The sequence below is a fragment of the Manacus vitellinus genome, unplaced genomic scaffold, assembly GCF_001715985.3.
Source record: "Manacus vitellinus isolate BGI_N305 unplaced genomic scaffold, ASM171598v3 scaffold_0_pilon, whole genome shotgun sequence".
Lineage (NCBI taxonomy): Eukaryota > Metazoa > Chordata > Aves > Passeriformes > Pipridae > Manacus > Manacus vitellinus.
Window position 1 is genome coordinate 14,884,252 of NW_021938789.1, and position 27,568 is coordinate 14,911,819.

Here is a 27,568-nt window from a genome sequence, read left to right on the forward strand (position 1 = left end):
CTATTGCCTTACTGCTCATAGTATTCTAAAGGGAAGAAAAGTCTTCAAGATGGTCATCTCTTCGCTTCTCGCTTTTTCCCTGCTACTTCAGGCTATAATGCTAGAAAAATAAATGAAAATCAGAGATAAGCTTCAGAAATGAAGGTGGCATGATGTGCTATGAGGATGTGGGCAGTTCTCCCTTTTCCTTTACTTTATTAATACATGCTGATATCTGGAAAGGTTCGGCATTTGCATAGGACAGTTAGGTTGGGAATCTGGCATGAAGAGTTCTTAATGAAGCACAGATAGTAGAATGTACCTGTTCTTTATGATGTAATAATATTCATACTATTGCTCAAACCTAACATTTTTTCAAGCACACTCCCTATTCACTGCAGAGTGAGGAGTGCAAAACTGGTTTCCTCATGGTGTCATTTGAGTTTTTAAAGGTACAGGAATGAGATATAGCTATTGTTGGGCTTGGTGTTTTGTTTTGTTTTGTTTGGGTTTTTTTGTTTGTTTGTTTGGGTTTTTGTTTTTGGTTTTTCTGTTTGTTTGTTTGTTTGTTTGTTTTCCCACTTGTTCTGTTTTGGTTTTAACTTGTTTTTTTCCCCTAAGTGAATACTTTCTACTACCACTGGAAAAGCTCTTCCATGAGACACGCCTGAAGTTCTCACACCTGTTTTCCCCTCTGCCACCTAAGTATGAAGCATTTTCTTTTCAGCATTCTTAATGCTCAAAGACATTACTGAGCCACAGGGAGGCAAATCTGCTTTCTTATGTAACAAAAACATATTGCAGGAGTTAAGACTGAGCAAAAACAAATAAACAAACAATAATCCTATAGCTTGTTTAGAAAGATACTTTTAAAGTACATATATTAAATTTAAAAAAAAAAAGAAAAACTTCTATATTGCTAACTTAACAGTGACAGATATAAGAGAAAATTCTGAATGCAGTGCTAACAGTTCCCAATTCCCAATAAGAAATTCAGATGGTGACACTCAAAGTCCACCTGATCAACTTGAATAAACTTTCTACTTTTAGAATGTAATGTTACTTCTTTTTCTTGCACAGGAAAAAGAAGGTTCCATTTTGAGAAAGAGGTGATTGAATGCTAAAAGATTTATTATCAAAAGAGAAAAGAAAAACTACAGGATAGACTAATCTGTAAATAATTTAAGAGACAAAGTAAAGTAAAACTCAGCATGTCTGAGAAACCTGCATGTTCCACTGATAAGACAGGAATGACTGACTTGTCTCTGAAGAGGGTTTGGGAGCAATTCAGTTCATTCTAGAGTGTAAAGTAAAAAATGAACTTGAGAAAAACAAGTTGGAACAGGCAGATTCTGTTATTTGAGAAAACAGAAGATAACACCTTAAAAACAATTAAATATAGAACCTGGGAAGGAATTATTGCAGTGTATACGATAAAATTTTCCTGTGGAATGATATGATTGTTTTCATTATTTTGTTTGATTTGTTGGTTAAATGCTTGGGGGGTTTTGATACATATCAGGACAATTAATTAATGTTATTTCTTCAGAAAATTCATATTAAATTAAATAACAAGAAAATGTTTTCAGTATTATTTAAATTTACAACCCAAAATGGCATGTGAAGGTTGTATATGTGACTTTGTTTACAGGATCGTCACATAAAATTTATCTTTTCTCAACTTTTGTTGTGGTTTAACCCAGCTGGCAACTAGGCCCCACACAGCTGTTCCCTCACTTCTCCCAGTGGGAAGGGAAGAGGATCAGGAGAGTATATGTAAGAAAACTCATGGGTTGAGATAAAGATGGTTTAATAGGTAAAGGAAAGCAAAGTACATATCTGTGCTGCTGTGTTGGTTTTAGCTGGCTAGAGATAATTTTCTTCACAGCAGCTAGTATGGGGCTGTTTAGGATTTCTGTGGGAAACAGTGTTGATAATGAAGAGATGTTTCCAGCACAAATTGAAAACACAGCCCTAGTCAAAAGCAGCACAACTTTCTATGGAGTTCTTTTAAAAATTTTCAGTATTTGTGTTTTTCACTGTTGTTATTTATTTTTATTTTTTTACTTATAGTATGTGCATTTTTTTTTTTAATTTTCTGAAATAAGTGTCTGGAAGTTGATGGGTTTGCCCCTTATATTACATAAATATATGTACTACAACCCTAATAATTTGAACATTCACTTATATGAAGTAATTTATTCATAAGTAGTCAAAGTGCTAGACAAATTCTCAAATCATTAAAAAAAAGAAAATTAATTTTGAATTCTTGACTATATTTTTAGTTGACGTGAGCAGCAGAAAGAGGTATGGAAATCTGAAAAGTCACTCAATTTCAATGGAACTAACTATTGATTCAAGTCAGCAAAACAGAGAATGAAAGTTATATTTGAAGACAATGTCTTTCTCTTTCCTGGTTTGTTCTACTATCAGAAGAATTCATTTTCTCTTAATTAAATGACATGTAGAAAATTAATGTTTAATAGACCTAAAATATATAATTTTTAACACAGCAAATTATTGACTATGATCCTAGGGGCATAGTGTCAGAATTGATCAGAATAATTTTACTAGAAATTATTGTCCTGAAATTAACAGATCATTCTTTTAGGCCATCAATTATTTACACATATGACTGCAGCTGAAACATTAGGGGAAGAAAAAGCAAACCAAAAGCCCAGTCTTCCCCAGATGTTTCAGTGTTGGCTATCAGAAATGAAAGTAATGTATTAGCTGCACTGAAGAAAATGTTAAGTCAATTATACTCCTGCAAGATTTATAAGAACTAAAGTGAGTTTAAATTTGAATTGTCAAAGGAAATTTTACATGCATTAACCACTCAGCTACATCCATCCCATGTATTTAATTATGTACTGTGTTTTGAACCACTATCTCCAGAGCAGCGTAAAAAAAGAGTTTTCCTAGAGTACTGTTCATAGACATTGCTCTGAATTACACATGTAAAAAACTTGGCATTTTAAAGCTGAGATCTCGCCAAAAAAAGGAACCTAATGTTAATATACTTTTATTCCTCTCCTGGCGATGTGTATTACGGTAAATAGACTTTACCTCATTCCCTTGAATTTTCAACTAGTCAAGTGTTTCAAGTAATTTAAAGTTAAGATTGCTTATGCACATCCCAGCATATTTGATATTATTTTACTCACAAGGATATGCAGAAAAACATCATTTGGTAAAGAAGGTTGGAACGCTGGCATGCTCTGACAGGATGAAAATAATTTCAATCTGCAATTAATACCTCCAATATTAAGGCAATATTTTTGCAATACTATCAGTTATGAATCATTAATATTACAAAAGTATTATCCATTACTAATGCAAAACAGCTTAAAGCACAGTGGAACTAAAATTTTTAGCAAAAGAAAATTTAGAAATTTAAAGATTTGTTGCATTTGTCTTCAAGGGTCAAAGTTTTTGCTTCTTTATTCAACCTTCTCATTTGCTGTTCCAAGAACATTTTAATTTTCAGTGAATTAATATGCAACCTAAGCCAGGTTTCAAATTCAGCCTGTAAGATCTTCTCTGTTGCTTTCATTTGTGAACTGTATTCACTAAGAGCATAGTGAAATAGTAACTCTGTTAATAGCATTCTGCTCTGAATAAAGTGGCATTGATGCAAAATATTTATTGGATTCAGGAGGCTGTTGGAGTGTTGCATTTACAGGATGTGCACTTATGTCTGTTTTAAAGGAATATTCTGCAATACTGGACAATAAAGTCAGAGTGGGGAGATAGCTGCAATCTAAATATGAAATAAGAAATTTATATTTTCCTAAAGCTTATATTATTGGCGCAGATGAATAGACTGAAGAGAAAATATAAACTCTTAAAAGATGAGTTCAGCACACTCAAACTGTGAGCAAGCACATTGTAAATTCAATTCACCTTAATAAGAACATTTTGTAGGAACATAAAAGTTTTTTATGTAATATTGTCAATAAGTTCCGAGTTGGTTTGTCTGGAATTCTTGGGACAGAAATTAAAAATTAGTAGTAGAAATGTGTGGTACCCTTGCAATATATGTTTCTTGGAGATTTAGCTAAGGAAATTGCATTCAGATTTTTATTTGTTCTGTATGTTACAATTACCTATATGGGATGAAATTAATGAAATTAAGACAAAAATTATTTGGTTGTTTCCTACTGTTGGCAAATGGTGTAGCAATAAAACTCCTGTGTCCAGTACATCTCACTGATTGCATTTGCTATTCCATTTTTCTTTTTTTCTATAGAAGGGAACTATTTGTGTATAAAAATATATTACTCTGGATTCTGTCTTCCAAATCATTCTAAGTAGCTACTTATTATAATTTAATTTGAGAGACTCCTGTGCCTAATAAGCTTTCCATTTAAAATCTGAGCTCTGAGCCTTATGAAAGCTACGTGGTCTACATGTAAACACTATGTAAATAGCATTTGAATAAAAGGCAGGGGCACACATTAGGAGCTGCCAGAACTGTGTCTGTTGTGGCTGCCCTGCTAGCTGCTGCTTGAGCAGCTGAAGAAGAAAAGTACTGATTGACTGGTGCCAGCTCAAGCGAAAAATATGCTGGTCTAGAGAAAAGTTAGAAACAAACACAAAATTCACTTATAGGAAGTGTGCATATCTGTAGGTAGAGGGACAAGACAGAGCCATTTAAAATGTAGTTGTGAAACATGTTTACCTGTGATTTAGTTTGATACAGAAACAGAGAATCCTGTTCTTAGATTTTGTGACTGTCAGATGATACTACCCCACATGGTTTTACAGAATCTGATACAGCATTCTGACTGCAATGTTGTTTGAAAAGGGGTTATTTATGTTTATACAATCTCATATGTTGCTAAAACATTGTGACTGAAATGTGAGTCTGGCAGAGGTGTTGTCTAGAAACTGTCTGTGATACAGATGAACGTGGGACTACAGTGTTCAGAATACTACCTGGAGAACATGTATTTAAGTGAGAAAAATAGTGATTAATTGCTAGTTATGGGTTGGAAGCTTTTAATGGCTTTTACCTTACTGTCTAGTTTTGTTATTTGCTGGGAAACTGCATGTTTGTATTTATTTACTCTAAGCAGCAGGTTTGTTTTACTCAGAGAAATTGAAAATAATCAAATATATGTTAATATCCACAGATAAAGATCAGTGTGTTTTTTAAAGCAGAAAAGTCTGAAGGAAATTAGAAATAATAATAAAAAAGATTGCTGTTTTTTTTAATGAGGTATGTATGCCTCAATTTGTAGGTATACTAAAGTGTTCAGATACCATGCCTTTCGTAAATTAACATCTGTAACAAATCCATTCTTCTATGAGTATAGTAACAGTGTAATAAGGCTTTCAGGCTAACCAGTGATCTGCTGCCTTTCCTTTCATTATTTGGTTGTTCTTGGGTTTTTTTTTGTTTTGTTTTTTTAAACTTAGTAGTAAAGAACAATGGTAGATATATATATATACACACATATATACACAGTTAAAGTCTATTGTCTGTCATATAAACTGCCATAATTCAGTAGGATGGTTTAGCACAGAGGTAACAAAGGAGTAAGAAAAACAGGAAGAAAAATCTGTGCAAAATTAAGTTGAAAAAAGTACTTCGAGAAGATATCTTTGGATGAGTATGATAAAATGGACTGTTGAGATGATGATTTTTTCCTTAAATAGGGTGAAGGCTTTGGTTTTAATAGAAAAAAATAATTCTAAAAATTTTGAGTTCTTTTGGAAATGAAAATGCAGCTAGTAATTTAATCCATGTCTGTTTACAAATACTTTTCAAAGCCTCGAAAAATGCCCCAAGGTCCTAAAAGAACTTACCAGGTTAGATCTTTCTATTAAACCAGGGAAATATATTACATTTAGTTCTTTTCAGTTATGATCATTTTTTAGAAGACAGGAGTTTCTTCACTAAGTGAGAAAGTATAGAGGAAAAGGGAGGGATACTGTAATATGTATACTTATATGATAAGACAGATTTTCCAGTTTTGTAAGTTTCTGGTACACCAGGAAGAGACAAAACAAGCTCCTCCAAGGAGGAAGAGAAAGGGTAATTATAACAGTTCACTGGAGGAATAGAATAAACTCAACATTTCTTGGAGTCTAAACAATGTCATTTTCTAGAAGATGTACTTTTATCTTACTTCTGGGAGGGGGAAAATCTTCAATTTATGCATTCAAGGAATTGTCTGGAAGATCATAATGGTACCATTTGACTAGAGAAATTGAATCTGAGTATTTTTTCCAAATATGTTTTGTTTTGTTGCTGTGGATTTTTTGGGTGTTGGGTTTCTGTTTGGGGTTTTTTTGGGGTATTAAATAAATGCTGACGTTACAGTGCCTGCAAGTAATGGAATTAGTGGTAGTCATGGAGGCTTAAGTGCACATCCTGACTGAGGGTGTGAAGAATTTGAAGCTTTAAAGTCATGAAACTCTAAATATAATTTGTCTAGCAGATTGATGAGAAATATTAAATGAATATCAGCTTAATCAGACTTCTTCTAATGCTCCTGCAACTCATGTTCAAGGTTAGTTAGATTTTGACTGGTGTTGGGAAACTAGTGATGAGCTGAAGAAAGTAGATGATGAGTGGAACAGAGGAACGGTTGCTTTTTGTGAGTCATCATGACTGATATAGATTGCTCAAAGCCTTTCAAAATCTCTAGCAAGCTGTGGGTTATTGGTTCACAAAAGGGAAAGTTGGTCAAATGGTTTGCATTCATTGAGTTACTTTTAGATCGTGTTAGCAAGTGAATGACAGCCCTTATTTGCTCATAGCTTTCACATTGTGGAAAAATATGCAAGGGTTTCATTTGAGCAATTATGGAAACTAACAGACTTGAAATTCAGCTAGAAACAGTGTCAAGTCTTCCTGCTCAAGCTGACAGATCTCTAATCAGTTGTCATCTTATATTTACTTTAAAAGACTTTATTGCAGAATATTGAATATTTTGCAAGGAGACCTGATAGCTATGGACTTCACGCTATTAATCTGTTGAGAACAAGGTGGTAATAAGCTAAGTTCCAGTCTTTTCAGAGGCAAAGACTTTATTAATGAACTCAGCTAAATTTTAACCATCTCTTTTCTTGAAATGTTATTGAAAGTGTCATACCAGTTAATTAATTGAATTAAGTACTTAATATCGAGCCCAGGAAAAAATGCTGGTAATTATTGCAGCTCAAAATTTAGTGTTTGCTTTAGAGTTTAATTAACAGCATTATGATTTGTGTCATAGAGCAGCTCTAGACCTTGCCATTTTCAAATTAAAAACTTTAACATTGTTTTGACAGTTTTGGTGTCAGATAAAGCCTTTTTGACTGGTTTGTAAAGGCAAATGGGAAAGATCAAGAGTGCCTATTTTGGCTCTAGTAGTGGGTTTAAGGCACATGGGCCTAAGAAACAGTTTCAGAAAACTAATCTCTAGTATCTACCTTATTCTGTGACTGTGTTTTGAATCACAAAGTTATCTGGCAACCTAAGATGAGATTCACAGTTACAAAACTGTATCATGTGGTAATTCATGCTCTGGTGACATCCAGATATAAGGCAAAAAACCCAGCAGTTAAGTTCTGAATGCTCCTAAACCACATGAACTCAGCACATAACTTAAAATCATTTAAGCATGACTATTGGAAATTGTAGGTACTATATTTAGTTTAAGGGGACTCAGATCCAGAGCTTCCAACTTTTCTTGGTGGGAGCCATCACCATCCTATAGCTGTGTGCTTCACAGCCACTATTAGGAGTTATTGCAAGAGGGGGAAGCAAAGTGACCATCACTCTGTAGCCTGTTAAACATTCAACCAGGGACAGACATCTGCTTTCTAAAATGTGACCACAGGTCCCTACCTCCCCTCCTAGCCGAATGCTTATCATTCAGCTGGAGCCCTTCCTGATCTCTCCCATAATCAATAAGAGAAGAGAATGCTGGCATGGCACTACTTGTGAAGGAGTGGGGTTATGTATGAAACACTCAAGTTTGAATACAGGCATGATGACTTGGGCTATCAGTTGCATAAAATAAAAAATAAAGTAAAAAATGCAATAAGTTTCTCTATTCTGAGATACAAATTCTGTATCTGGATTAAGCTAAGCCACCATGTTTTGTTGGTGTAACTTTAATCTTTGTAACTCTTACTGACCACATGTAAACCAGAATATTTTCACCATTTCAATTTGTTTTGAATCTGGGTTGATAACATCGAAATCTTGCACAGATCAGTACTGAAGGTCATGACAGACAGTACATTAATGAAATGTAATAATGCAAACCGTCATAAATGTTTTTGTTTCCTGAAATATGCTGATAAAGCTTTATGGAAATAAAAGGTTCTTTCTAACTTTGGTGAGCGTAGCAGAGCTCAGAAGACATGTACTTTCAGATCAAGTTAAATGCTTCTAGTAGTGAGTCACTATGACTTTTTATAGACAAGCAAGTCTGAAAATGTCTGTTTTGCTTGACACTCTTTTCTCCACATCTTAACATTTCCACACAAGTACTTTTCTGCATATGGTAAAAAAAATACATAGTTCCTTTTACTTCTGCTTACAACATTATTTATTTGTCAGTATTTACAATGGGGAAATTCAAAATATGTCTCTTAGGTAGGTATTAGAGAATTATACCTTTTCAAATCAAATTGCATTTGGTCAATAAAAGAATATTTTCCTTTTTAATGTAAGACGGTGCAGTTACTAATAATGAGCAATTCATTTGGGAAGTTATTTTGAAAAGCTGTGTTTTGAAAAAAGACTACCTAGAAAAGGGTTGTGTATGTGTCTGTTGCAAACTGTGAAGTGTTAAGGTATTCTGCATTTCAGAATGTCTGACACAGAATTTGGATGTTTATAGCCTTTAAAATGAATTGTTTCAGCTCTTTTAGAATTGCTTCCTGCAGAGAATAACTTCACAATTAAAACCAGAGTAGGATAGAATTGTAGTGCAAGTCCTTTGATGCACTGGATACCGGACAGATTTCTTGAGATGAGATGAACTATAGCTATTGATAATACTTTTCTTTCTAAGCCAGATTTTCAGAACTACCTAGAGGTAGCTTGGTTTTAATTTCATTTGATGAAGAACAGAATATTAAGCATAAAGGAGGTAATTATAATATTCAGAATAAGTTAGGTTTACTGACCGGGATGGCTAATCAAAACACTACATAAATTTCATTATAATTGCTTTTGTCCTGTTTGGGTTGATTTCCTTTAAAATGCAATGATTTATTTTCTTTTTTCTCTCTCTTTTTTATTTTATAAGTAGGCATACTTTATGAATGTCTCTTTCATGTTCCTTTTAACCTGCTTTTGCTGTCCTTTAAAAAAATCTCAACAAACAAAATTCACCAATCCAAAAAATATCTGAAAATACACTGGAAGACCAAGAGAAAGTTCAAAGTAGAACAGTATGTGCAGTACACAGTTTGTATTTCAGTTTCATAGCAGACAGAGAAAATTGGTGAAAATGTCCTAATTACTTAAATGTCTTCCATCCTGTGCACTTTAGTTTTGCTCTTTTTCACTCTGTAATCTCATATGATACAGTGCCCTTCTAAAGCCTGTCATATATAACTTGCCACTTGTATGTTTAATAGGGTGAAACATTTGCAAAATGATAATGATACATCATAACAGACATTTATCTTACCAGTTAATTTCTCCTAAAAATTATATACTGATTTATTTGCAATATTGCCAGATTAGGTCAAGTTTCTACTACAGTCGTCGTTTTGAATCTTATATTAGCACCAACAAATAAATCACTGCAGTTTTAAAGGAAAATCTGTATTTAATAAGGACAGAATTTATTTTCTTTCATCAGACTAAATTTCTGGGTTACTGAACTTCTGGTGTATAAACCTTAAGTAAAGCAAAGCTGGTGTGGTTCCATAGGTAGCTTCAGTTCCATTTTCTGTGCTCTGTCTTTATAAATTAGTACTTTTTGAGTTCATAATATTCCCTTGTTGATATCTTTGTTTGATGGCCTGTTTGGTTGAGTCTTTTGGTGTAAGTAACACAGCAAGAGATGTCAAAAGTATAATATTTCCAAAACCTTATTTTATTAGACCACCAAGTATTAAGCTAATGACCTTTTTGGGGGGTTTAATAGTGAAAACAAAGACCTTCATATTCTCAGCTAGACAGAATATGAAGGTCTGAAAAACGAATTTTATCACTTCTCTTTAATATCCTTTCCTTCCAGATTATGTGGTCAAACAATCTTCAGTGGATTCCTGTATGGAATAAACTCTACAGTCTCCTTGAAGGCTCTTTCTGTCACCAATAAATTTAGAGTTTTGGAGGCAGGGGCACAGGTCCCCCTCTGAGCTATAGAAACTCCTCTCAGTTAAACAAGTTTGGTTACTCTTAAAAATGGAGGAATCTTCCTTTTCCTCAGAGGAGTTAACCTAAAACTCATCAGTCAGAAAAAGACACGCTGAAACTGAACAGATTTGATTAGCAGCTTTACACTTTTAAGCTGAAAAATACATTATACAGTATTTATATGACAGAGTACAAACAAATTCATCTTTAATTTGTACTTTCTATCATGGATTTTTATTATCTCTGTCCTTGTAACCTTAATAGTAGAGATGCAGTGAAATATAGTAAAAATTTTGGTACCATCTTTAATGTACCTCTTTTATCTATTATCTTTTTTGAGACAAATTATCTATGATTTGGATATGCTACTGGTGTCAGTCTTAGTAAAGAGTTTAAAGCTGCATAAATCGTCATCTGCTTTATAATAGTTAACATGTAAAACATATAATCTTGAGAGACCTTATCTTCCTTTTCTGTTCAACTGAAATTGTCAGTTGATATCCTTGGAACTGATGTGGATCACACTTTACATTAATTTCAGATTTGTGGCATGCCACTAGCTTTAGTTGTTTATTTTGAATTGAACTTCTCATTGATGACACAAATATCTGATTCAAAGGATGTCAGATCAGCATGAGATTACTCTCGGAATATGCAAAATATTTGTGCCTTTTAGAAATTTAAGTGAAGTTGGATTGACCAGACTTCTAAATGCTATGTGCTAGTGATGTAGTGCATCTTGTGAAAGCTATGCTTTAGATGTAGAATACCTTTCCCTGAAAGACAAATTAGGTAAACTCAACCAGAGAGAAATTCTCCCAGATGTTTATAATTAAAGCCTTTGCTCACTCCCCTGGCAATTTATGTAGCTGAAGTCTTAACAATAATTTTAAAATTTCTTAGAAAGTTTTCAAAATATAGATTATTGTAGAAAATTGCATAAGCTTTGTTTTGCAGAACAAGAGATGCCTGCAGCTAGACAAATTTTCATAGACTGTAATTTAATAAATGAGAGAATCTAACAACAGAGAAATTAAATGATACTTTCTTTTTGTGACTTTAGCAAGGAAATTTTATTCTCAGTCTGCTCTTTCTTCCTTTTCCATCAGTTCTACCTCCTGAAATTTAAAATCTAAGATATGTCTGTAAATTTTAATTCAGATTAAGACCTCCCTATGAATGAAAATTTTGTAAGTTAACCAGAAGAATTGCTCTCTTATAGCATGATGACATTCATAAGTATTGTAACAAATTGCTGTTTTGTTATTCCAGAAGAAAATATAATTATTTTCAAATAGTTTCAATGAGAGGCAAGATATTTCTCTGCAGAGTTTCAAACAGATGGTGGTGTAAAATACATTAGGTACATAAAATCACTCAATGACAGACAAAAATCTTATAATGTCTTGGAATTAAATTGATATGGTACCTCTTCAATGACTTTTAAATTTGTGGGCTTAGAGGATGCTATCAGTCATAAAAGCAAAGCAACTTGCATCTTTGATCTTTCTTTGGATACAGTGTCCAGTGTTTTGTGTGGAAAAAAATCAGATATATACAGCTATTGCATTAAATTACTTTGATGCAGAGTTACACATTTACTTACGGATTTAGTTTTAAACAGAGAAAAAAATTGGACAAATCTTTATCATCTATTAAGAATTATTTGAGTAGTACTTGCAGTCTGCTAATGTTATCTGTAGAGAGATAGAAATATATGTGCTTGAGACAATAAATCCAGGGAGGGAAAAAAGCATTCATATTAAGTATTGAAGTATGTCAAAGCTGTGATAACAGATTTTATCTGGGAATGAGTGACATGAGAAATAAAAGTGTAGAAAATGCAAGCGAAATTCAAGCTATTAAGTCTGATTCTTTAAAGGAAAATAAGGAAGACCTGTCTCTCACAGACATTTCTTGAAGCATGAAAATTGTTTAAAGGGCATCCTAATTTATCCAGTTCACAAAGCTATCTGTGATGGCAGGAAAAGATTTTTTCTTGAAATGGATGCCTTATTCTCTTTCTCCCGGTAGCTGTTCAGACCCTCTTGTCTATTTATATTCATTATTGTTGCTGTAAGAACAGTGCTGGTTTTCATTATTTCATTGGCATGAGAAGCCCTGATTCAATTTTGCTGTCAATTCTGACCTCTTTTTGTACCTCCTCTACTTTCAGTGACTAAAAGCATCAGTAAATAGAAACAGAGAAACCCCCATAAAATACTTTTGCATCAGAACAGAATAAGTATAACAGCACTCAAGATACATGTAATTGCAGTTCATATCTGTGGTAGGGTAAAGCATGCACTGGGAGTTTGTTCAGTTCTTTATTGTACTGCTACATATTTAGCAAGTTTTCACATACCTGGTGGAAAAGAGATTTGAGAGTATACATAAATAGTTTAATAAAAATAAGAGTCTCAAAATACCTATGCAGAAAAAGCAGAATAAAATCAATGTTAATTTTAATCCTGATAAGTATTTTTGGTCAAAATATTTTGAGAACACATTAATTTTTCCATTTACTTTCTATTTATCATTCAAAAGTATACACAGAGTATTTTCTAGTCAGACACATTATAGAGTCAGACACTCATCTCTGATTTAAAATAGAATATATCTATATATGGCCATACTTTTCCAGTCCAATTAAGTTAATTTTCTTGAAGTGTAAGTTTCATAAATTAATCACTGGTGTCCACCACTGCAGACTGTTGTTTTATCTACTGTGCTTAGTCTAGACCTAATTTAATGGATCACTATCAGAGGTGCTTTGTTTACAGCCCTCTCTGCTGCTCATTCTTATACAAGATCCATGAAATATCTAAGTGTGATGTGCAGTTTCTGGTAGGACTTCATTCAGCTCTGGTAAAGCTCTACCATTCTCTTTCAACAATTCTGGAATAATTCCGTTATTTGACAATTGATGTGGCTCAGGTTACTGATTTTTCAGCACACAATTTTTTTTTGCCTGAAGTTGTAGCTTCAGAGTAGACCCAAGTAGAAACCAATTGTACCAGCCAATAGGAAATCTATTATATGAATAAGTTAGTTATACTCCAGTGCACAGTTCTTTCACAAGAACCACAATCCCAAATGACATCTCTATTATGCTCTCAGAAAGGAGCCAGAGACTAAAACACTGCAAAGAGAACAATTTTCTACTGAGTATTTTTCTTTCAGGAAACCATATTCAGAATGGCCTGAAAGGAAAATACCTGTACAAAGTATGCACCATATGGCCTAGCCATGATGTGTCATGGGGGCAATAGTGGGCAATAACTACCTAATTAAAAAAAAAAAAAAAAAAGTTTATTAAAAATTTGTCTGAAATCATAATTGCCAAAATACCAAATTACTCTATTCACTTTAACAATAGTTGTCTTTCAAGTCAGATAAAATCTGCAGATTTTGTATTCTTCTGTCTGATAAGCTTGTTTTAATCTTTAACTTTGTGTTCTGTCCAACTCCTATATTTGATCCCTTAACCACTGTATTTTCAGGTCTTCTTCAGCTTTTCAAAACAGTCCAACAGCCACTAGGTGATTATGACCACTGCAACTAATATTGGGTATATGCTTTGGCAACCAAGTTAAGCAAAAGTATTCTGGCTAATATTTAATATTGTGCTGCAAAACACAAAAAGATACAAAAAGCAATATTAAACATTCTTAGACCAAGAGAATTGACTCATTAAAAAAGTACTTCTACTGTAGTTACTTCTGACAAAGATTACTCCATTTTGACTTTGAGGCTAGGAAATATTTCACATATTTTAGAGGAATATCTCAAGACATCTGTAAAGGGGTATGCTCAACTCAACTAAATGGTTTCGGAAATGTGAGGAAAATGTTACAGAGTAGCTGGTCAACCAAAACCCCGGTATCTTCATCATAGGGATGAGAGAGAACTTCTGACTAATATGCTTAGATACCTCTGGTCAAGTCCAGTCTTGCCTTTAACTTTCATCAGGACACAGTTCTATTTGTAAAGTAAAAACTCTACCACCTATAACTGTTGAGTGAATGAAACACTGTAGGATATTTAGGGTCAAAGGCAGGGGTCAAAAACTATGATAAACAGGACTGGCTCCTATAGATTCCACCTCTCACAAGAAGGATTGAGACTACTATTTCTGACAGTGTTAGATTTTGCAAGTAACACTTGATTATTTTTTTTCCCTCTGTTTCATTCAAACTTCTTCTATACTTTCCACTAGTATTAAAAAATTATCATTACGCTTTTCCATTCTACAGTGAGATAAATACTGATATTCTAACCTCTTTTTGTATAACATCCCTATGATTCATGTGTAGGATTACAGTCTATCGACTGTATGTGCACAAGGGGAATTAGCTCTCTGCTTAATACTTAATTACTAATGGACCATAACCCAGATGAATCTGTCATAAGTATGGAACAATTCCGAGCTGATGTTTGCAGTTAATTCACTAGCTGTAATCTGCAGACACAGCTGAAAAAAATCAATAAAAAAAATTAATTAAAAAAATCCCTTTGAGCAGGACATAAATCACACTGAGAGATTTATTATCTTTCTATATTTGTCTCTCCATTTTTTGAGGTGTGAAGACTTTTCCTCATAACTTACTATAAAAATGACATCAGCTGTAAAAAAAAAAAACAAAACACAAATGCCCAACACACCCTCTCCCCTGCATAATCTCCATGCGAAACCATCAGTACTTATAACAGAAGTTATAAGTGATTAGTTATAAGTGAACTTAGATGAATTAATTGTGTGAAGTATTGAAAAACACCTGATGGACAAGGCAGCCATTGGTCACAGCCAGCATGTCTTCATGAGAGGAAAGTCCTGCTTGTCAAACTTAATTTCCTTTAACAACAATGTTACCCACCTAGCTGATCTGTGGAAGTCACTTAATATAATCTTTCTGCATTTCAGTAAAACTTTCGATACTGTCAAGACCCTCTGGACAAAATATCCAGCACACAGCTGGACCATCATCATGTGGTGGGTGAGCAACTGGCTCACAAGTCAAGCACAGAGGGTAATAGTGAATGGAGTAACATCAGACTGCTGACCTGTCACTAGTGGGGTTCCACAGGGCTTCGTCTTAGGCCCAATGCTCTTCAATATCTTCATAAATGACTTGGATGTAAGACTCAGAGGTATGATAAGTATGTTTGCATACATGACAGGGAGGACCTGTCAACTCCCTTAAAGTCAGAGAGGCCCTGCAGAGAGCCCTTAGCAAATTAGAGGACAGCAATCACCAACTATATGAACTGCAACAAGAGGAAGTGCTGGATTCTGCACCTGGGATGGGGCAACCCCAGATGTTTGTACAAACTGGAGAATGAGATGCTGGAAAGCAGTGCCACAGAAAGGGACCAAGGGGTCCTCATTGACAGCAAGTTGAATATGAGTCAGCAGTGCCCTGGCAGCCAGGAGGGCCAATCATATCCTGGGGGGCATCAGGCAAAGCATCACCAGCTGGTCAAGGTGTCCCTTTCTGCTCTGCACTGGTGCAGTCTCACCTTGAATATTGTGTGCAGTTTTGGGCACTGCAGTATAAGAAAGATATTAAGCCATTAGAGAGTGTCCAGAGGAGGCTAGCAAAGATGGTGAAGGATCCGGAGGTCTAGATGGTGAAGAAGCCATTCAAGTTGCAGCTGAGGTCACTTGGCTTGCTCACCTTAGAGAAGAGGAGACTGAGAGGAAACCTCATTGCAGTCCACAGCTTCCTCACAAGGGAAAGCAGAGGGGCAGGAAATGATCTCTTCTCTCTGGTGATCAGTGACAGAACCCCAGGCAATGGCATGAAGGTGTGTCGGTGAAGTTTAGGTTGGATTTTAGGAAAAGGTTCTTCACCCAGAGAGTGCTTAGGCACTGGAACAGACCCCCCAGAGAAGTTGTCATGCCACCAAGCCTCTGAGCTCAAGAAATGTTTGGTCAACACTCTCAGGCACATGGTGTGATTCTTGGGGCTGTCCTGTGAAGGAACAGGAGTTGGAATTCTATAATTCCAAGGTAGATTTTACTTTGTCTTAGGAAAAGCTGAAGGTCCTAAAATAATAGTTCTAGACACTGGTATGACAGTGGTCCATGCCACTGACATAGAATAAGATTCTGTAACTACTTAATCAGTGAATCATTTCCTTTCCAAGTGAAAAGTATTATCATTTACTGCAGAGTTGTCTGATTTTATACTTCTGTTATTCTTCATGATTAATGAGAATGAGCACTACATTTTATAAAATGTAACCCATTTCTTATGAAGTATACTTATACAGGAAAAATGTGCATTAATACAATAATGTTTTTTATTTCTATTTTTAATATTCATTTCAGTCTTGTGTTATGTAGAACTTCTGTTAAAGGCATGAAAATGTATGCTTTGTACTTTTCAATTCACTACATCGAATTAAATTTGGTTCTGTATCCCAGATCTTGCTAATATTATTAAGTAAAATTACAAATTTATATAAGTATTTGTGAGAGAAACAAGTATGACATGAACATATAAGTGAATATTTTTTTTCCCATTTTGTGGGATAAGGTTCCCTTCAAGTGACATAAAACATTAAATGACTGCTATATTTCTTCTTACAACACAACTTTCTCTTGACAGCTACTAAAGAGACAAGTAGTCACAAGTTATTTGTTTCTGCTTCATGCTTAGATCTACATTATTTAGGTGATCATTTGCATGCAGAGCATGGAGAACTTTCTTCTTCCCCCCACTTGAAAATAGCATAATATAAATTGCCAGAACTCGAGCACATTTTATACTTTTTGTTCAAATTTAACCTTTGAGAGTTTATGACTTGTAATAAAATAAACATTACATGAGTGACAGAGAAAACCTCTTGGAAACACAAATAATTCCCTTTTTATGAAAGCAATACGACTATTTAATATGTGTTATTTTATAATATTTCATTCTATATATGCAGGAATAAAATAAGATCCAGCGATGTGTTGCTGTGAAAAGTAGAACTATATGAAGCATTTCATTTTCAGGAATGCAGTGGTACTATCAACATAACCAGTTCAAGTTACTGTCTCATGTGGCAGAGTAATTCTGTAAGTAAAAGTAAGTCACTAAAAGATATTTCTTTACTGAATGAAAGAAATCAGTATTCTCCCTTAAAGCCAATTCTTAAACAGAATTCTTAAACAGAAGCATTCAACCAGAACTTTATTGACTTCTTGTCGATAATCACAAATGATTCAGTTTTTCTGTTTGTTTCTTGGTTTTTTTCCCTGCCATTACAATTAAGTGACCATGTGTATACAGGAGGGGTTATCTTTTCAGTCACCATTTGAACCTAAACGTTAGTCATATATAATGCATTTTTATATCACTTCAACAAATATCTGTCTTACAAAAGATCTTGCAACTCTGTCAAGTCACTGACTTTTTCTATGTATTCAACTTTCATTATGTATTCTGGATATCCTTGGAGAGATTTGTGAGATATCCATGGGAGATAATGATGGAATGACAGAATCACTGAATATGCTGAGTTGGAAGGGACTCACAGGGATCATCTAATCTAGCCCTTAGCCCTTCACAGGACCATCCCCAAGACTCACACCATGTGCCTGAGAGGATCATCCAAATGCTTCTTGAACTCTGTCAGGCTTGGTGCTGTGACCACTTCCCTGGGGAGCATGTTCCAGGCTGGTCACCACAGAGAAGAGATTAGTGGCTGCCCCTCCTCTTTCCATTACGAGGGATCTGTGTACTGACACTGGACATCTTTTGGGATTGTGTTTTTAGTTTCTCAGTAAAAGCAATGCTGCAATCATTAATATCCCTTAGAATACGTTACTTGGAGTATCTCCAAAAATAAGTTGTCTTGTGAATGGGATGGGCATAGATTGGAACTCATGTTGTTTTTATCTTTTGTGGCAAGAGCACTAATCTTCCTACCTGGTGTCCATTTCTGAGTTGAAAATACATTATTAAATCCTTATCGTCAAGAAATAAAATAAAAAGGCGGCACAGCTGACATGATCTAATAATGGCTGCTAGCTACCCTATTCTCTTATAGCTTCTACAGTCCCATCACTTTGGTAGGAGTACCAAGAAAATTATGTTGAATTTTGAGCCTTGATTCAGATTTTCTTAAGTCATCTTTAGGAGAGCTGACATCCTAATTGCTCAATGAATTGTTTCAGCTCAGAGTTTGTTAAGCACTGACACATTTTACTGGAAAAATAAAGGTATGTAATTTGACACAGTGACAGATTAATACCTTAACATTAGATTGGCAGAACAATTAAACAGCTTAAATGTTTCCTACATCTTAATGTCTGTGCTACTTCAGGAAGCCATAGTAAGTCCTGCTTTTCTGAAGGATATGTTGCCATTTCAGTGATAGAAGTAAATCAGGCTATCAAAGGATTTAACAGGATTACAAGAAGTCTTGCAGCAATTACATTTAAATCTGGAAAATTAAAATCTAGGGAATTTAGGTTCAGCATGATGTATTTAGTATGGTACCACTGGTATCACATAAGCTGATACTTCTTAGTTCTCATTATATACATGCAATTGGTCTTGTGAACAAAAATGAAATAATACAGTCTGAATGATAGGATAAATACAACTTAAACAAGAGAAAACTTTATGTTTCTAATGGGCTTCTGTCCTAGTTAGAGCAGTCAGAACCAGTTCATCACTGTGTGGCTGTGGTGGTAAACCAAACTGTCTATTCTACATCCTCTATGTCATTTCCCAGGAACTGATAACAATAGACCATTTTCAGCAGCTGCCCAGAGTGCACCTGGCCCCTCAGGCTATAGGCTTGGTTTTGGGAAGCCTGTGAGATAGAAGGATGTTCCTTTCCTCACACCAATGACTCAGGTGTGATAACTCCCCTCCAGGGAGTCATTAGCACCTGCACACCCAGCCTGAGGGGTCATGTCTGCTAATGGGCCACCAAGGATTCCAAAAATATCTCACAACTCACAATCACCCACTGTGGAACTCCCTGCCCTGAGGGAGGTACTGGGCATTCCCACTCCAACCTGAGTGTATATAATCTTGGGGCCCACTTGTTGGGTCGAGAGAAGGACCAGAACCTTGATCAGACTGTGACCAGCACTCTGACCAAAAGGTTTTACCTCTCCTTTTACATTGGACTCAGGGGGACCATATGGGGCTCAGCACGGGGGCCAACAAACACCATTCTGTTTGTGTCCCAGGGTGCTGGGTTATACACCTGGTTTTTGTGAGTTAAAACCAATTGTTTGTCCATATAATTGTATTTATTGTATTATTTCTTTTAAATTGTAACTCTGATTTATAATCTCTTTTTGATTTGGGTTTATTTCTCCTGCTGGTTTACTTTTAAACCAGCACAGCTTCCCTTTGTTTTACAATGTAATCAGGGGTTAAAATTAATATTTGTCTTGAATTAAGTCTGTTGAATTTGATTTCACTTAAACATAACATTATATGCCACTTATATTATTGTTCCCCACTGATAACCAACAGATCAACATGATTTCAATCCAGAAGAGTACAACTAGGGTCTTTATTTTAGTAAAAAAAAATAAAGAAAAAAATAAAAAGGAGGAAAAAAAAGCAGCCATAGATCTGTTTTTAATATAAACAGTCTTTAAGTTAGTTGTGAAATACTGATGATTCCTTGAAGAACACAGATGCAATATTACTGAGCTGGTACAATCACTAATTTAGGTAAGAAATTTTTTTTTCAAGTTATTCCATAATTAGGGGAATAATTCTTAGTTGAAGAATATTTTACCTTAACTTGCCTGAAGGCATTTGTAATAGAAATAACTGGAATCTAAGCCAGGAATATTATTGCTTAGGTAATATTTTTTTTGCTACATGACTGAGTCATGTTAAATATCTATCTAGTCACGTGTAGTCTGTTTAATAAACAAAAAAACCCTCATCAAAATCTTATACAGTCATTCTCTTATTTGACTCTGTTCCTCCCTAAAGAAGAGGCGTATATTATTCAAGGGTAAACAAAACCAAAATGTCATATAAGAAGTAAAATAAACACTTGAAATTTTTCTTCTTACAACAGTTTCAGATTTAAAGGACTTCAGAGGCATGATATGTTTTGCACCACTACAGGTAGAAGTAATATTAAATCTTTAACTTTGTGACAACACTGTAGAATGGGATGAATAGTCTCAGGCAAGAAGATTTTATAAATATTAAGTTATCATGTTGGAACTTGAGAATGAGTTACATTCTTTACAGTCTTTATGTTTCTTTATTCCTCTGATTAACACCTGTCTTAAATGGTCCAACTATTTTTTGGTTAGTAGTTTTATTACTGTAAAATTTTAAGGAGGATTCTAAAGTGGATTTTTAGTTGAACTGAAGCCCACCTTCTAAGGTTGATTTATTACTGAATAAGTTAAGAATCTTAACCCAGAAACAGTTAATTGGATTGAAGCCAAAGTACATGAGCGCTAAGCAATCACATTAACAGAATTGCAGAGCTGAAGGGAAACTTTAGAGGTCATTTAGTGCATCCTCTGTTTCCCAAGGTATCATTAGCTACATTTATGTTATCCTTGGGGAACTTTTTTCTAGACATTCATAAAACTCATTCCAGACTCTGTACCGTCTATCACTACTACATTTATCCCCAAAGTTTTTTTCTGATTTCTGAACTGATTTGTTCTTGTTGCAATCAAGCCATTACTTTTGCTCCTTTCCACTATGGGCACACAAAACAGATTGCTTTCACTCTTTTTTTTTTTTACTTTCCTTTTAGGTACATGAACAATGTTGCTTTTTCCCGTAGCTGCTTGCTCTTCTCACTAATTCACTTTCATTCATCTATCATGAACTTTTTATAAAAGTTAAAGAATCAGTTAACTGTTTCTATTTTCCTATAGTATTGCTTTATTTGTTTGTTTTATCTAGCAACTCATGTTTGTTTTGAAAATTTCAGTCTGGTGTCTTGAAATTGCTAAGTATTTTGACTTCTGACATGATACAGCAGTGAGTTTGGCTGGTTTTAGGGATTGTTTTAAGAGAGACTTTTATTTCACCAGTTTTCAAGTAGAGTGTTAAAAAATCTCACTTTTATTCTGTATTCCTTTTTCTTTGCAGAAGAAAAGAATACTAAGTTTCAGAAATCATTATTTTATATTATTCTGTCATACCTTGTCTCACACTATTAATCATTCCATCAATGTACATATAAACCTTTATGTATTCTCAAGTACTTTCTTAAGCACTGAAAAGAATTTAAGAATTGGGCATGATATACATGAAACTATTCTAGTCCAAAAGCAATTAATATATTCATTACTTCAGTGCAGTTGGCATATCTCAAGTAGTGGATTTGTGTTTGACTTTATTCAGTAGGACTGTTTTAGAGATGGCATGCACTATCTCTGCAGTACACAATAATGCCACATTCAGAATGACAGCAGTCCAAGCCTTGGGGCACTAAATGCTTCTTGAGATATGTTCAATTGCTGTTTAACTGCATTTAGCCTAAGGTGCAGAGAAAGAAATTGCTGATGCCTTCAAACATGTTTAAGTATTTTAATAGTGTCTTGGCATGTCAGAATATACCTCAGCACGAACTGGGGTGCAGTTCCTGAATTTTTGCAACTAGGAGGCAGGAATTTCAACAACAATACTGCTCTGGCTGTGTTTTACTTTAGTGTAGCTTTCTTTTTCCCCTCTTAAACAGTGATTTTTGACAATATGTACCCTCCCAGCAGTTTTCTGGATTTTCGTTTTCTGATCATGTAGTCAATACTTGTTGTGCTTTAAGAGCCTTACCGTGTCCCTGACCTCACAGCTTGTAAAACAGAAAACCTTTTAATGTAAAAGCTATGTAAATGGACTCCTGTTTAATCACATAGTCTTAATGGTGTTTCACTTGAATTTTGGATGGTCCTCTGAATATAGCATATTAGTGTAAAGGGTTCAGGCAAAGATGGGATGATAAGTGGCTCATCGAAATCACAGTCTCTTTCATTACTATATGACCACTCCTATTACTTTTTCTTTTCTCACAGTAGTCTGGAACTGCTGCACATGCAGGTTTTACAGGTTCTAAATAAATGGAACCATACAGGGATATTATGGTATGGGTCTATCAATGGAAAAAGTATGTAGTAATTGATTTGTCATAAATATTATTTAGATCTCATCTGCCAATGACTCCTCAGATCCTGTGGACCGGCTTTATGGTTTACAGAAGTACTGTTCCACTGCTGTAGTACTATATGGCTACTGTGGTCTTGTACTCCTCCAAGAAAAGGGTCTGCAGCTAGGAGTATTTTCTTGGAATGTTCAAGTTATTGTGTCTAGATAGGGTGTCAATATTGCTTTGGAAGGTTTTCCATCTCCAGGGATAAGTGGAACAGAATTTTTGCCAACTTATCTAAAGTGTATTATTACCACAGTATTTGTGTGTGGTTTACAAAAGATAAGAAAGTGAAAAGTTCCTTGTATTTTTCTCAAAAAAAGTGCCAGGACCATGTCATGACTAGATGATAATGCTGGGTTTCTATAAAATATATTGTGCAAGAATGGTTGCTGAAAAATGTACAAAGTGGAGCCAGAGTGAGTGTGCATTCTTGACTATATTTCTGCAATATGTGTGTACAGAAGAGCCCATAACTTGTAACATGTAGAATCATAAAATGGTTAGGGTTGAAAGGGACCTTAAAGATCATCTAGCTTCAACCCCCACGTGCACTTGTTGACTACTGAGTTTGTAATACTTGCTCTGTACTTGATGAAATATATTAAACTTCTTTGATAAGGAATCAGAGGAGAGAAAATAGTGGAAAACTGCTTGAGTGGAATATGTGAGCTGTTGGTTTCTTTGACATTAAACTGGATATAGACTATCATCTTTCCCCTCTCCACACTACAGTGGTAGGTGCCTTCCTTTTTTGATGATAAGCAATCCTACTAGCCCTAAAGCAACAGTCAGCTAAAATTACAGAAACATGAGCATAATCTCCATTCATTTGCATACTTTTGTACAAAGTTTTATGGAAAATATAAAACAAATCAATGTCTCGGAAATTAGCCATAAATGTTTAAAGATTTCTTGGATGAATCGTTTCTACTGTTTCAAAAAATATGAACTTTTATCAGCTAACTTTTTAAAATTTGTGTGGAAGCTTATATCAGGTACAGTGAAAAAGTAGATTGTGAGACCCCGTAAATTAGTGTACTCCAGTATTTTCATAGCAGAAGTCTGAGCAGTGGTAGGTTAAATCTGCTTTAAAATACTCGTTTTTGAAGTCTCCATTTACGTGTTTACCTAAAAACTTTTTAAAATATCTGCATTTTAGGGAGGGGGTTTACAATGGCTTTGTAAATAGTCAAGCAATACCTGCTTCTGATCTAGAGATACTACAAGAAGATATGTTTGAAAATAACTAAGATGACATCTTTCATTGTATCTCTGATGATTTTTTGTGCAGATAAAGTCTTGAATTTGACTAGTCTATGTATAAACTGTTAGAACCTAATCCCACATCTACAAATTTCTGTATAACAAGAAATATCATACATCTTTCTCACTAATTAGCATTGTGATGATTTTTTTTTGTTAATAAGTGGCATTTTAAGAACTTATTTGATTTGTTTTCCAGATATGTAACTGTAGTAGAAATCTGTTTTACTATTCCTTGATGATTTGCCAATTGTGCTGACAAATTCTTTCCTGTGTTGTATTCCATTAGGCTTATCAGCTAGCAGCGGGATCACTACTAAAGTGTTTAGCTTTTAAGCTGAGAAACACTTGGAGATAGTTATGCTTGAATGTAAATTATTCTAGAGCACAAGGGTAATTTTATTTTTTTATTTTCAAATTCAGGGATTGTTCAAAACTTCATGGGCTAGATCATTTAAAATGAGGAACATAAAGTCACTACTTTGCAAAAGAGGGTTGATCTGTTCAGTGAATTAGCAAAAATATAGTTAATCACTTTGTAGCTAAAGGGGTGTGGCAGTTTATCCAAAATTGAGGTTAAATCTCTGTTATCTACTGGAGTGTATAATATCATCATGGCTGAGCTTCGCGAACGAAGATTTAGGAAGGCTCTACCCATGTTTGTTACAAGCACGCTGGTGGCTAATGAGGCCAATATGAGATAGACATATCTGATTGCAAAAGGCACAGCAGAAAGACTCTTTAGATGGTGTATTCTGCAAGACACGGTTCTTTCTGCGTTACCTTTTCTCCTCGAGAGTGATCCTGCGTGCATTCTCAAAGGAAACAGCAGCGTTATAGATGGTATGTCTCCAGACCTCCCAATTGGAGGCCAGAGTAGACCAGTTATGGTGATCAATATGGCCAAGGCTGAGATGTTGTTTCAGGGAGTCCTATCAACCTGAATGTATAAAAGCACACAATTTTTCCTTAACTGGCTAGTTTGGGTACAGGTAATTGTTTAGTCCTGACATCACTGGATGTTTTACCCATCTTCTGATATAATGCACACACAAAATATTCCCTCCTTCCCCTTCCCTGCCACCCCAAATGCTGAAGTTATGTCCATCTTTTAAGAGAAGAGCAATTCAAATGCAACATGTTTAACACTGTGTTAGATTAATCAGTGCTTAGATGCTCTACTGATCCAAGCTCTTAGAACAGATGCAAGAAAGCAATGGAGTAGAAGGCTACATTAACTGTAAGGGCCAAACATTATTTGAAGGGTGTTTTAGAGAAAAATATATGACACCAGATCTGACAGCCTGAGGGAGGTAAAGCTGCTGCCACTGCTCCATGTCCCTGGGTCCAACCAGTAGCAAAGCTGAAGATTTATTCCCAGTAGACGCATACACAGAGCACACACATACACCGAACATGTACACAGTTGTCCATACAGATCACAGACACTCAGAGAACTCACACGAACACAGACAGTACCACTGTCCTCATTCTGTCCTCTTCTCTGGCTGCACAGGATGGAAGTCCTTTAGTGAGAGTGGACAAGCCCATGTGTATACACTCATATGCAGCCCATAACCCAGGAAAGAGTTAGAAAGGAATTTAGTTGGAAGACAGGATAGGTGGTGCTCATCAGACACAGAACATGACCGGAAATCTTATTAGCCAGTAAACTATTTACGTGACTGGCCCTTTTATCCACTCATGTCTCTATTTTCCCACTCTTGTTCCTTCACAAATGTCCTAAAACCCTCACTTGTCTTCCCTTTGGATTCTCCCTTAAACATCCTGTGCTATCCCAAACTCTTTTCCCCCTATGTCCTATAACATGTTCTACGTACCTAGAGAGCAATCCACATTAGACAGAAAGATGATTGTTCATCCCGAGTCCTTATTTTGAGTTCCTATCTGCCGCTATACACCCCTGTGTTCCTCTGGCCTGAGCAGATGGACCTTTGAGGGGCTGATGGTCCTATGATGGACCTGGGGGTAGCCTCTCAGGGTGTTATTTTGGCTTGTTTTATCCCTTCTGTGTCTCTTTGGTCTCTTCTGTGGGTGTGAGAATGAAGTTTATCACATAACGCAACAAGGTGACTCAGCCACACACTGACTTGGAGGTTATTGCTTCATAGAACAGCACTATAAGGCTGAATTGTACAGTAAGTCATCATGCTTTACAATAAGGAATTTGTATTAAGCATTTGTTCAGAAGTGAGTAGGGGAAGCACTACAATGAAAAATGGTACATTTTGAAGTGCATGATTCAAGGACCACTATCAAAGAAAGTATTTTTATGAACGCATGTAGTGCTGTCTCAAGATTTGTTTAAGCTAAGAAGAAACCATCAGATGTAATGAGATATTAATTCTTTCAATCTGAAAAAAACCACCAGAACCCAAACCCAAACCCAAACAACAACAAAAGAAACCCTTTTCAATAAACACATGCTCCTATGTCTTAAATAAAGGTCAGACATATTGTCTAGATAAGCATTTGATAATATTCTGCAGAGTAATAATTGAAATACTTGTAGCAAGCATAATGTTTAGTGGCCATTGTTTGGAAATAAGGTGCTGTTTGAAGAGTTTATGGGAACTTAAAGGGATTGGCCCTGTTGTAAAAATATGCAAAATCCTGTTTAAAAATCAAAGCACATTAGGGGCAGCTGAACAATTAATTATGCTTCTTACCTTTAGGGAGTGCCAGAATAATACTGATTTAGCTGATAATTAGAGGATTTTCTTGATACCGTCACCCTCTTCTGTGTATGTCTCCAGAACACAGTCATCTGAAAACTGATATGCTGATAATTGTCCATAGTCTTTGCATTCTTCATCAGAAAAAAAAAAAAAAAAGTGGGTGAGTCTAAGTGCAAAAACCTTAAAAAGTACAATTGGGGGAAAAAAATTGTAAAAAATTAAAAATCACTCAGTTCCCTCCTCCCAGCCTTACACATCTCAGCTAAAGTGTTACTCAGTTATCTAGACACCAGTGGTGTTTCTTCATTAAAATCAGTGACATATTGACATATGAAATATTATACTGTATTCAGAATACAAACAGTAGATTCTATAAAATGTTGACATCTGTCAATAGCAAATAATATGCATATTCTTTACAATACTGCAAAAAATTACTAATTAAATTAATGTTTAAATGCATGAAAAAATTGGGACAGGATGAATATAAATCTGATTTAAAAGAGCTTTTGCAATTCTATCAGGATTAAATCCACAGATGTTGAAATGAAGTATGTTTTCTCTACAAGCACCTGTTGTAAATATTTTACATTAAAATATTTTATTCTGGAAGAAGAAAAGGATTTTTGGCTGGAGGGTTTTTTTTGTTTGGTTGGTTGGTTTTATATTTTTTTTTAACTTCATCAGTGGTCTATTTTGTCAATTTATAAAAAATTCACAGTTTGAATTGTCACTGTTTGAGAAGGTCATCTGGCAGCCAAAATCAAAGAAAAATAGGCAAAATAGAAGTAAGGAAAATGAAGACTGAATAGGCCTTTGAAAGACATTTGATAAGGCATGTGTTATTACTGGAAAAAATTATTGTTCAGATGAATCTGGGTGGGAAGGCAGAAAGATGTCACAGTCCATATGAAGTAACTGACTGTGTTTCCATGTGGAAGTTCTTTGCTCTCTTTCAAGATAATCAATTTTTTATAAAACAAACCTAAATGTTTCATCAAGTATATCATATCATATGAAAGTCATATCAAACACACTGAAGAAGATTTATTGATTTATGTTCTTTGTCAACTTTGTTTGAAGATCATGTTGTTACTTTTTAAGCAGCTTCAGTTATTCCTTGCAGACCATAAAGTACAGTACAACTGAATAA

General features: G+C 35.0%; 1 protein-coding gene across 1 annotated transcript in view; it reads left to right on the forward strand.

The window, feature by feature from the left end:
• PCDH7 (protocadherin 7) overlaps positions 1–27,568 on the forward strand; it is a 268,281-nt gene that overhangs the window by 235,417 nt on the left and 5,296 nt on the right.